The sequence below is a fragment of the Hyperolius riggenbachi genome, chromosome 2, assembly GCF_040937935.1.
Source record: "Hyperolius riggenbachi isolate aHypRig1 chromosome 2, aHypRig1.pri, whole genome shotgun sequence".
Taxonomy (NCBI): domain Eukaryota; kingdom Metazoa; phylum Chordata; class Amphibia; order Anura; family Hyperoliidae; genus Hyperolius; species Hyperolius riggenbachi.
This window is the reverse complement of record NC_090647.1, coordinates 207,602,494-207,615,329: the sequence shown is the minus strand read 5'-3', so window position 1 is coordinate 207,615,329 and position 12,836 is coordinate 207,602,494. Positions and strand designations below refer to the sequence as shown.

Genomic DNA, 12,836 nt, shown 5'->3' with positions numbered 1-12,836 from the left:
GCGAAAGTGTACAGTGATTTTACCACGCTAATTGTGGTAAAATCCCAGTGGAAAACGGTAGTGCTAAGCGCCACCGTTTTGTGCTTTTTAAGTGTGAATGGGCCCTGAGGGCTCTGTGCCCCAGCTGTTTACCCCATAGACAATGCCTACCTTGAGCCTTTTTCTGCAAAGTTGTTCTAGGCAAAATAGTAAACAAATATAATAAAATAGGATTTGTGAAAACTTGTAGTGAATTGCTAATGGTTATATTCTTTCATAGGTTTGCAAATTACATTTATTCATTAAAGGAATACTGTAGGGGGGTTGGGGGAAAATGATTTGAACTTACCCGGGGCTTCTAATGGTCCCCGCAGACATCGTGTGCCCGCACAGCCACTCACCGATGCTCCGGCCCCGCCTCCGGTTCACTTCTGGAATTTCAGATTTTAACACTTAACCACGAATATGTTCGTCCAGATAGACTGTGCACCTTCCAGTGTGCGGTGCGCACGATCATGTGTGCTCCCGCCACCCGCCATTAGCCCCCCCCAATCAGTGAATGGGAATATACTTCCCTTTCACCGATCTAAGACCCCCGCAGAAAACCTGACTGTCTGATCAGAGACCGCGGTATTTCTGCAAAAAAAAATTCCCAGTCCTCATTCTAGTTCCTGGAAGCGTCACTGTACGCTTCCAGGACTTTGACAAATAGTAAATTACACCCACATATATTTTTTAATAAATAAATACATTAAATTACATTTAAAAATTAGCTGTTAACTTCCCCACACCAAAAATTACCCAAAATAAAATGTTTAATAAAAATAATAATAATCAAAAAAAAAATACAAATAGTTAAATAGTTACCGAAGGGTCTGAACTTTTTAAATATGCATGTCAAAGGAGTATATTAATATACATTTTTAAATTATGGGCTTGTAAATAGTGATGGATGCAAATTGAAAAAAATGCACCTTTATTTCCAAATAAAATATTTGTGCCATACATTGTGATAGGGACATCATTTAAATGGTGTTATAAGCAGGACAAATAGGCAAATAAAATACATGGGTTTTAATTACGGTAACATATTCATTTCAAACTATGATGGCCAAAAACTGAGAAATAATTTTTTCCATTTCTTTCTTAATATTCCTGTTAAAATGGATTTAGAATAAAATAATTCTTAGCAAAATGTACCACCCAAAGAAAGCCTAATTGGTGGCTGAAAAAACAAGATATAGATCAATTCATTGTGATGAGTAGTGATAAAGTTATTGGCAAATGAATGGGAGGTGAAAGTTGCTCAGATGCAAAAAGTAAACAACCCTGTGGGCTTAAAATGAACCTTAAGTAAAAAAAAAAAAATGAGTTTTACTTACCTGGGGCTTCCCTCAGCCCCCTGCAGCTGTCCGGTGCCCTCGCAGCCTCGCTCCGATCCTCCTGTCCCCGCCAGCAGCTACTTCCGGTTTCTGCGACAGACGCCGACAGGCTGAGAACGCGAGTGATTCTTCGCGTTCCCGGCCACAATAGCTCCCTCTATACTGCGATTGCGGCCTTCCTTGCCGCAATAGCAGTATAAAGGGTACTATTGTGGCCGGGAATGCGAAGAATCATTCACGTTCCCAGCCTGTCGGCGCCTGTCGCCGAAACCGGTAGCTGCCAGCGAAGACAGTAGGATCGGAGCGAGGCTGCAAGGGCACCAGACAGCTGCAGGGTGCTGAGGGAAGTCCCAGGTGAGTAAAACTCTTTTTTTTTACTTAAGGTTCACTTTAAGTGTTTGAAGTCTGAAAACCACTGCGCCTGCATTGCCATGTCCTCGCTCCCGCTGACGTCACCAGGAGTGTATAGCACAAGCCAGTATAGCACAAGTCTGTCCTGCACAGTACGCTCCTGGTGACATCAGCGGGAGTGAGGACTTGGCAACGCAGGTGCAGTGGTTTTCATACTTTAACTGCTTGCCGACCGAGTCATGCTGAGGGGTGTAGCCGCCGGGGCAGCCCCAGGACCACCTAAGTCCTTGAGGCTCGCAGTGCAGGAGATCGCGTGCAGGCTGCGCGTGCATCTCCTGTTAGTGGGCAGAGCCTTCAGTCTCCGAGCGGCGATTGCCACTCGGGAGACTGTTAAACGCTGGAATCGCCGTCTAATTACATCGCACAGCGCTGCGATCTGCAGCAGAGCTGTACTGGGGAGAGCCGTGTGACATAGCTGTCCCCATGGGACACTAGAGAGCGATTGGTTCTCATAGGCAGGAGTCTATGACAGCCGATGGCCATTATTGGCTGGCTGTGGAGTGGGAGGGAGGTAGGGAAAAAAAATTCAAAGAATAGGCAGATTTATTAAAAAATATACAACATAAATATTTACACAAAAAACAAACACTGGGGGACAAACACTGGGGGGGGGCATCAGACCCCACCAACAGAGAGCTCTGTTGGTGGGGAGAAAAGGGGGGAGGAATCACTTGTGTGCTGTGTTTTGCGGCCCTGCAGCATGGCCTTAAAGCTGCATGGCCTTTTTTGACAAAAATAGCCTGGTCTTTAGGGAGGGGGGTAAAGCTCATGGTCTTTAAGAGGTTAAAGTCTGAAATTCCAGAAGTGAACCGGAGGTGGGGCCGGAGCATCGGTGAGTGGCTGCGCAGGCACAGGATGTCTGCAGGGGACCATTAGAAGCCCTGGGTAAGTTCAAGTCATTTTCCCCCGACCCCCCTACAGTACTCCTTTCAGTTGAGCCTCACTGCTCAGCTGCAATTGTTTTGATTCAATGGAGAAGCAAAACAAATGTGACAAAAAGAACTTTCCATCACTTTCCTGTCTAAGAAATCTGTCATTGCATTTTTGTAGCCTGGACATATTGAAGCAGTTCTAGAAGGCCTGGGACCTCTCTTACATTTTACATTAGAAGTGTTGGAAAACACGATTACCTGCCTTTATTGTTCATAAGTATTTTTTTCTTTTTTTACAAGTTTTATTTTATTGTAAAATGTTGATATTTAAAAATACATTTATTTTTTATGAAATAATGTAACATTGTTTTCACAAATAAAACATATATTGCTATTAATTTAACTAGTAAAGTGGTCTTCGGATCAACTGAAAAATGGAGTCTGACATTAAAAAGGTTTACACAGCAGAAGACTTGTTTATCTGGTATTAAAAGGGACCCCATGGCAAATATATATCATTTTGATTACCGCGCTAGCATGTGGATACTACGGAAGACATCAGTTTTAAAGCTTTCTATTCCAAAGCATCCCAGAAGTGCTAATTCAGGATGGCTTTAAAATCAAATTTTCTCAAAAGCTACAAGATCTTTTTGAAAAAAAAATTCCCTTTGTTTCCACTTTTTTCCTTATAAACCCTGCAAATTTGGCGATTCTAGCAAGTATGGGGGCTTTGCTATAAACCACTAAAGTTGCTGGCCACTGTCACCATTTTGCCATTGATTCCCCTCTGTTATGCCACTGTCTGGGTTTTTGGACACTTTAAAAAAAAAAAAAAAGAAATTGTGGCTGCAGACTGCAGGGATGCCCTGAAGGTTTTACAAGTTTGCCTGCCATTAAAGTCAATGGAGCTTGCCGCAATCAATCTTTTCGCTAATTTTTTCGGTTAAATTTGGCAATTAAAATCGCATGGTAGTCCATCCCTGCTCATTATGTCACTTCAGATATGCTTTAGGGTACCTGCAGGCAGAACTTAAAAAAAGTTTGATATTTATGTCAGTAGAGGGAAGCCTCTGAATAGCCCAGAGGCTGCCCTGACCTTCCTAAGCCACCATCCATGGGTGTAGCAATCACTCCTGCGACCTCTGCCATCGCAGGGGGGCCCAGGGGCTTTGGGGGCCTCTCCTGCCTCTCCCCAACCACAAATGCAACCAATTCGAAAAAATAATCCTCCCTGTTCGCTCACAAAAACCATCTACAGGAGCGTGTGTAATGTTTCCTGCTTCCAGATGCTGCTTCACAGCAAAACACTCTCTGCTGTCATTCACTGGCTCCCAATCACGTGACCCGCATGGGGTTCGGGTACCCAGGGGCCCCCATGCTATCATTTTTGTAGGGGGGCTCTATTAAGTCTACTTACGCCCCTGACTATCTCTTCGTTGGGACACTTTACAATATTCGACATTAATGCCCAATACCACTCGTGCCCGCACTCCTCCATGTATGAGCGTGCGTGACCACACTGTACAGGCATAAGGTACAGCCCACATCTGCACAGTAGCACAAAATCATATGAACAGCTCTGTTCTACTGTTCAATCACAAATCCTACTGGAGTCTGTGCAGTGCAGCCGTGGTCATACATGGAGGGGAATAAGGCCATGAACATTAAAGTGGACCCAAATTAAAAATACAAGATTTCAGAAATAAAATCTATTTTCTAAATTATAATAATAAATAGCAGCCTTTTTTCAGCTGCATGAGGAGGACGAATATAAAATATTTTACATTTATTGGAGGAACCCCTCCCTTCCTTTCATATTGCCGGGACAGAATCCGGCAGACTGGTAGGGGAGATGGTATCCAGCAAAGGAGGAATTGCTAATGGCTGCCTCCTGTTTAACCCTAGCTATGAAAAGAGAAGGGTGAAAAGCATGCACTGAAATGCTCATAGGATTGAAGGAGTGTTTATTTATCTTTGTATGTGTCAGAGTGGTGCAACTAAATATTTTGAATTAAAAAAATGTTTGGTTTGGGTCCGCTTTAAGAGAGTCCTGACTGGCAGTGGAGGGGTCATGGAGGATTAGGGAAGCCTTTGGAGCATCCAGAGGCTTCCTCCTACTGTGGTAACTCGGAGTCTAACACATTTTTTAATTGACTACAGGTTTTCTTTAAAGTTTTTTTATTTACACATAAATTCAGAACAATTTTTCTGTGCTGCTGAATTGAGTTTACATGCAGAAGTTCAGCACCATGGACAGAACCGCCTCTTATTCTGCAGAGATGATCAATGAGGTGCTACTTATTCTGAGTTGATGCTAAACTTGTTGCAATCTGTATGCAGATAACATTGAATCAAATACAGTTAGTTGTCAGTTTGGGTTGAAAAAGTCTGCAAAGTAACTGCCATAAGCAACGTGAAGAGGTTTTCCTAAGTACACCTGAGTTTTAACTCTTGGGAACCTCATGGAAATTAATTATATTTTTCTCTGTAAATTTTCTGGCTTGCCCAAGTTTTATGTGCGATCCTTTGTAAAGACCAGCCCTGCAGCGGAGCAAAGGAGACTCCTTGGATGAGTTCACCTGTGCACAGTAGAGCAGAGAGTGTGCTGATAAAACCAATTGGTGAGTTTATTTTACATCAGCACCATTTACACTTAGGGATGGCCCGAACGGTTCGCGAATGGGAACTGGTGAACTTCCGTGGTTCGCGATCGCGGAGAACAGCAAACTTTTTGGGAAGTTCGTTCCGCCCCTATACTGCATCATTAGGGTCAACTTTGACCCTCTACATCACAGTTAGCAGGCACATTGTAGCCAATCAGGCTACACTCCCTCCTAGAGCCCCACCCCCCTTATAAAAAGGCAGGCAGCATCAGGCATTTCACTCACTCGTGTGCCTGCAGTAATTAGAGAAGGGAGAGCTGCTGCAGAGAGAGATATAGGGAAAGCTTACTTAGGCTCTTGTAGGCTTGTTAGCATGCTCCTTGCTGATTCTTATTGCTAAAAAAAGCACCCCTCAACAGCTCTTTTGAGAGCTAATCTTGTTCTTGTGATCTACTTTTTTTTGTGGCCCACTTGCATTATATACAGCCCAGTCAGTCACAGCTGGCCTTTGGCCCCTTGGTAATAATTCTTACTGTGCCACTGCCAGGCCCAGCACATTCAGTGACTACCTGTGCGTGGGACAGGCTGCTGCACATTTGTAATCCCAATCACTGCACCTCTTCACTGTTCAGTGCACCTACCTACCTATATGAGCGAACGCATTGTTAATACCACCAGTCATTGCATCTGTTCACGGTACCTGTGTATGACAGCTGCACATTTGTAATACCAATCCCTGCATACCTGTTCACTGCACCTGTGTGACCGCACACTGTTAAGTATACTAGTCCGTGCATACCTGTTAACTGCACCTGTGTGACAGCTGCACATTGTCTTTTAATACCAGTCACTGCTACCTTTCACTGCACCTGTGTGACTGCACATTGTATTAAGTCAGTGCATACCTTTCACTTCATTCCCCCCCCCCCCCCCCCCCCGATATGTACAAAACAACAGGCAGAGGCAGGCCCAGAGGCAGGCCACCCAGCAGGTCTGTTCGAGGTTGTGCTGATGTGATTTCGTGCTGCCCTAGACCAAAGTACAGTGCTCAGAAGAAGGCACGTCCCATCAACTCCCAAGATTGTCAGGAAGTGTTTGACTAACACAGAACACATCATCTTCCGCAGCCACCAGCGCTACTCCAAGTACCACATCCGCTACATTTGACACTTCGCAGAAGTTATTTGGTGGGGAAATCACTGATTTACAGACATTATTTTTACAACAAGATGAAGGTGCTAAACAAGTTACACCACCTCATATGTCTGAGTTAGGTGACACTATGGACGTAAGGTGTGAGGAGGAGAATGATAAAGTACCTGCTGTTGGTGCAGTTTTAGAGGTGTTTGATATAAGCGAAGCTGGGGAGGATGATCATGATTATGATGATACGGATACCACGTGGGTTCCCAATAGGGGAGATTAACAGGGGGACAGTTCAGAGGGGGAGTCAGAGAGGAGTAGGAGGAGACGAGTTCCTGAAAGAAGCAGGGGGAGCTCGTCATCAGAAACAACTGGTGGCAGTGTCTGGTGGCATGTATCGCCACCTATGGACAGCCAGTGAACATGCTCTTCAACGTCAGCTGCTGACTAGAGTTGGGCCGAACGGTTCGCCTGCGAACGGTTCCATGCGAACTTCCGTGGTTCGCGTTCGCGTCCCGCAGGCGAACCTTTGCGGAAGTTCGGTTCGCCCCATAATGCACCATGGAGGGTCAACTTTGACCCTCTACATCACAGTCAGCAGGCCCAGTGTAGCCAATTAGGCTACACTAGCCCCTGGAGCCACTCCCCCCTACTAAAAGGCAGGCAGCGGCGACCATTACGGTCACTCGTGTGCCTGCATTAGTGAGAGTAGGGCGAGCTGCTGCACACTCTCTCTCATAGGGAAAGATTAGTTAGGCTTAGCTTGTCCCTGGCTGCATACCTGTTCTGTGAACCCACCACTGCATACCTGTTCTGTGAACCCACCACTGCATACCTGTTCTGTGAACCCACCACTGCATACCTGTACTGTGAACCCACCACTGCATACCTGTACTGTGAACCCACCACTGCATACCTGTTCTGTGAGCCCACCACTGCATACCTGTTCTGTGAACCCACCACTGCATACCTGTTCTGTGAACCCACCACTGCATACCTGTACTGTGAACCCACCACTGCATACCTGTTCAGTGAACCTGCCACTGCATACCTGTACTGTTCAGTGAACCCGCCACTGTATACCTGTTCTGTTCAGTGAACCCGCCACTGCATACCTGTTCTGTTCAGTGAACCCGCCACTGTATACCTGTTCTGTTCAGTGAACCCGCCACTGCATACCTGTTCTGTTCAGTGAACCCGCCACTGCATGCCTGTTCTGTTCAGTGAACCCGCCACTGCATACCTGTTCTGTTCAGTGAACCCGCCACTGCATACCTGTTCTGTTCAGTGAACCCGCCACTGCATACCTGTTCTGTTCAGTGAACCCGCCACTGCATACCTGTTCTGTTCAGTGAACCCGCCACTGCATACCTGTTCTGTTCAGTGAACCCGCCACTGCATACCTGTTCTGTTCAGTGAACCCGCCACTGCATACCTGTTCTGTTCAGTGAACAGTTTGGTGTGTCAGTGTGAAGCAGTACCTTAATTACACTACCTGATTGATGTATACACATGCAAGATGTTTTAAAGCACTTTAGGCCTGTCATTTAGCATTCAATATGATTTCTGCCCTTAAAACGCTGCTTTGCGTCAAATCCAGATTTTTCCCGGGGACTTTTGGCGTGTATCCCACTCCGCCATGCCCCCCTCCAGGTGTTAGACCCCTTGAAACATCTTTTCCATCACTTTTGTGGCCAGCATAATTTTTTTTTTTTTCAAAGTTCGCATCCCCATTGAAGTCTATTGTGGTTCGCGAACTTTAACGCGAAACGAACCTTCCGCGGAAGTTCGCGAACCCGGTTCGCGAACCTACAATCGGAGGTTCGGCCTAACTCTACTGCTGACGCAACCATAGTGCCCACACCCCAGGGTGGCTCAGCGGTGTGGAACTTTTTTAGTGTGTATGCCAGAGATCAGAGCAATGCCATCTGTACTCTCTGCCACCAAAAATTGAGCCGTGGAAAGGCCAACACCCACGTAGGGACAACTGCCTTATAAAGGCAAATGCATAAAAGGCACAAACTTCAATGGGAAGACCACCTGAGCAAAAGCAGCACACAAAAGCAAAGCCACCCTTCTTCTCCTCTTCCTCCTTCAGGTGCATCATCTTCAGACGCTTTCTCCCTTGCACCTTGACAATCACAGCCACCCTCCTACACTCCGCCTCTCACCTTGAGCGGCTCCTGCTCCTCTGCCCACAACAGCAGCCAGGTGTCCATGAGGGAAATCTTTGAACAGAAGAAGCCAATGTCTGCCAGTCACCCCCTTGCCCGGCGTCTGACAGCTGGCTTGGCGGAACTGTCAGCTTGCCAGCTGTTACCATACCAGCTGGTGGACTCTGAGGCCTTTTGAAAATTTGTGGCCATTGGGACACCGCAGTGGAAGATACCAGGCCGCAATTATTTCTCCAAAAAGGCGACACCCAAACTGTACCGTGAAGTAGAAAGGCAAGTGGTTCGGTAAAAGACCCAATCCGGACTCAACCAATCTTCACTTGTAGATTCTTCAGAAATACATATTTATTTGCAGCGGTTATACAGCATAATAACAGCACAACGTTTCGGGCGTGAGGCCCTTTCTCAAGTGCTTAATCAACTGGTTCACATCTCTACAATATATAACCTGCTGTGACATAGACACACCCTTCTGACACATCAGTGGGCGGGCACATGCTTCTATTCACAGATTAACCCTATCCGTAGAGGGCAGCTACAAAAACCCTCATAAGAAACATTTCAGACTAAAGTCTAAGGAAGTTGCGTGCCCAATCAGTCCATCCACCATGCCTCCCTTCTCAGCAATAAAGTTCTAAAATCTCTTCCTTCTTGTTTTTGCACAACTTCAAGAACCTGCCACCTAAGTTGACTGACATTATGTCTCATATCAATAAAATGTCTTGCTAGGGGGTACCCTCTCTTTTTACCCTTTTCCTTTTCCTCCTTTTCCATCCTTTCCCTCAAAGACTCAGGGTTACGTATATGGCACCTGTGCTCATTTAACCGTGTTTTTATATCCCTAGAAGTCTGGCCCACATAGGCCAGACCGCATGGACACTTAATAACAAATGACCCCCCTAGTATCACATGTGGCAAAGTCCCTTAAGTGAATAGATTCACCAGTCATAGGGTGATTTACAGTAGGGCCCTTGATGATGGCGTTACAGTGTTGGCAACTTAAACAAGGGAATGTACCTTTTTTGGGTTCCCCCAGGAATAACTGTCTAGCTGGTCTGGATCTACCAATATCTGCCCTCACCAGGGTGTCCCTCACCGATTTCTCCTTCCTATATACAAACCTTGGGGGCGACCTGCATGCATGGGCCAACTGGGCATCCGCCTCAACCAGAGGCCAGAACTTCAAGACTGTATCACGTAAAGCACTAGACTCCCTGCAATACGTGGTCACAAAATTCACATCACTCTCAACCTCCTGCTCATGCTCCTTATACGTCCTCAATGTTTCTCTCGCTATCCCTCCCACCTCTCTTGCATAATCCTCACATAATTTTTGATTATAACCTCTTCTCACAAAATCTTGAGTCAGGAGCCGCGCCTGCTTCCAATATAGAATGTCGCTTGACGTAATCCGTCTTAATCGTATATATTGACTTTTTGGAAGGCCATTCAATAAAGGTCTAGGATGGCAGCTGCTAGCCAGCAAGAAGCCATTTTAATCCGTATCTTTACGGTATAAATCAGTGTCGAATCCATTCGAATTTTTAATTATCTCCACATCTAAAAAATGCAAGATCTGTCTATCAAATTCCATCTTAAATTTCAATGTAGCATGTTTTTCATTCAATTCATTGAAAAACAAGCGCAGCTCCTCCTCCGATCCCGTCCAACCAAAGAACAGGTCATCGATAAATCTGCAGTACCCCCGGATACCGACAGGAGCCTCCGCGCCCAAAAATTGGACCTTTTCAAAGTCAGACATGACAATATTAGCCACCGTAGGGGCATAAGGGGCCCCCATCGGCACCCCGAGGCACTGCAGATAATATTCATCACCACACCTGCAATAAGAATGGGAGATGCAAAATTCCAGACATGACATATTGAACACGAGCATCTCATTAGAGATCCTTTCTTCATTCATAAGTCTCCCTTTAACAGACAGCAACGCCTCCTCATGGATTATATTGTTATATAAATTGACCACATCCATGGTGACTAAATAACGTATCTCGCCAGCATCCATGCGGTTCAATACATTCAGAAATTGTGTAGTATCCCTCAAATAGCGTTCATCAGCTTTAACTATGGGCTGAAGCCATGTATCCACAAAGATGCCAAGGGGTTCCAAGAGGGAATCTACTGCCGACACTATAGGTCTTCCGGGGGGATGGTATAAATCTTTGTGTACATTCGGTAATGTATAAAACACCGGGGTTCTTGGTGTATCTTTTTTCAAGGCTATCGCTAGATCCCTAGTTATTAGCCCTGTCTCAACTGCATCATCCAATAACATATCTATCTCCTGTTTAAATTGTAAAGTAGTATCTCTAGGTAATGTTTTATACATATTTACATCGCCCAACTGTCGTTGAATTTCACCGATATAGTCCTTGCGATTCTGTATAACAATTGCACCCCCCTTATCCGCTTTTTTAATGATTATCGTCGGATCGCCCTTTAAGTCTCTCAAAGCAGCATTCTCTGCTCTCGTCAGATTATGCCCCTTTAATACCCTTTTCCCCTTGACAGCTTTCTCCGTCTCCTTCAGCACCAATTTCTCAAATAAATCCACTGGAGAATGGTGGATCAGGCAAGTGGTGTCATCTCTGGCACACAGCATTGGGTCAAGGGTCCATCTGACCACGGATGCCTGGTCTGCCAAGCACGGTCAGTGCAGGTACATTACTTACACAGCCCATTTTAAACCTGGTGACCGATGGCAAGCAGGGAGTACGTGGCTGTGCAGCGGACCTACTTGTGACACCTCCACGGCTTACAGGCAGGCCTGCTGCCACCTCCTCTCCTACATCCTCTTCGCTGTCGTCCTCGGATGAGTGGCAGCGCAACTCTACTGGTGCTGCTTATCTCCTTTCCAGCTACACAGCCCCAGCTCCCCGGACCCAGGGCCTATGCTGCATGCCAGGTACGACGGTGTCACGCCATTTTAGACATGTCTTGCCTCAAAGCGGAGAGTCACACTGGAGCAGCTCTCCTAGCTGCTCTTAACAGGTGGATCAGTGGCTGGCCCCGCACCAACTGGAGATCGGCAACGTTGTGTGTGACAACGGCAGCAATCTCATTTCGGCTTTGAATTTGGGAAAGTTGACACATGTACCCTGCATGGCACATGTGCTTAATCTTGTAATCCAGAGATTTGTGTGTAAGTACCCAGTCTTACAGGAGGTCCTGAAGCAGGCCAGGAAGTTGTGTGGGCATTTCAGGCGGTCTTACACGGCCATGGCACGCTTGGCCGATATTCAGCGGAGAAACAATTTGCCGGTGAGACGCTTGATTTGCGATAGCCCGACTCGCTGGAATTCGACTCGCCTGATGTTCGACCGCCTGCTACAACAGGAGAAAGCCATCACCCAGTATCTTTACAACTACAGTAAAAGGACATGCGCTGGGGAGATGGGGATGTTCTGGCCGAAGAAATGGACACTGATGCGAAATGCCTGCAGGCTCATGTGGCCGTTTGAAGAGGTGACAAACATGGTGAGTCACAGTGAAGGCGCCATCAGCGACTTGATCCCGTATACCTTCTTCTTGGAGCGTGCCGTGCGTAGAGTGGTGGATCAAGCGGTGGAGCAGAGTGAACAGGAACAGTTACAGGAGGAAGAGTTGTAGGATCAATTCTCATCAGAACCAGATGATTCCTCAACACCTGCGGCAGCACAGAGGGGAGAGGAGGAAGAGTCGCGTGGGGAAGAGGAGTCAGATGATAAGGAAGGTGTATTTTTTTTTGAGGAGGAGGAGGCAGCAGAAGAACAACCGCAGCAGGCGTCGCAGGGGGCTTGTGCTGCTTAACGCTCCCATGGTATTGTTCGTGGCTGGGGGGAGGAGGATAACTTACCTGACATCACTGAGGTAGAGCAAGAGGAGTTGGATAGTACGTCTGGATCCAACTTTGTGCAATTAGCATCTTTCATGCTGTTCAGCCTTTTGAGGGACCTCCGTATGAAAAACCTCAAGTGGAGTGACAATTACTGGGTGGCCACGCTACTAGACCCTTGGTATAGGCACAAAGTGGCGGACATGTTACCAACTCACCTGAAGGCAGAAAGGATGCTGCACATGCAGAACAAGCTGGCAACTATGCTTTACAGTGTGTTTAAGGGTGATGTCACAGCACAACAGAATAAAAGGTATCACTGCCAGTAATCCTTCCATGTCCACGCAGGCAAGGACAGGACGCTCTAGCGATCTCATGGTGATGTCGGACATGCGGACATTCTTTAGTCCAACGCCTCGCCTTAGAGCTTCCGGATC

General features: G+C 46.4%; 1 protein-coding gene across 2 annotated transcripts in view; it reads right to left on the bottom strand.

Annotated features, from left to right (window-relative positions):
• The window catches only part of MYO16 (myosin XVI), a 490,337-nt gene that overhangs the window by 461,956 nt on the left and 15,545 nt on the right, over positions 1 to 12,836 (bottom strand). The gene's annotated exons all lie outside the window — the stretch shown is intronic.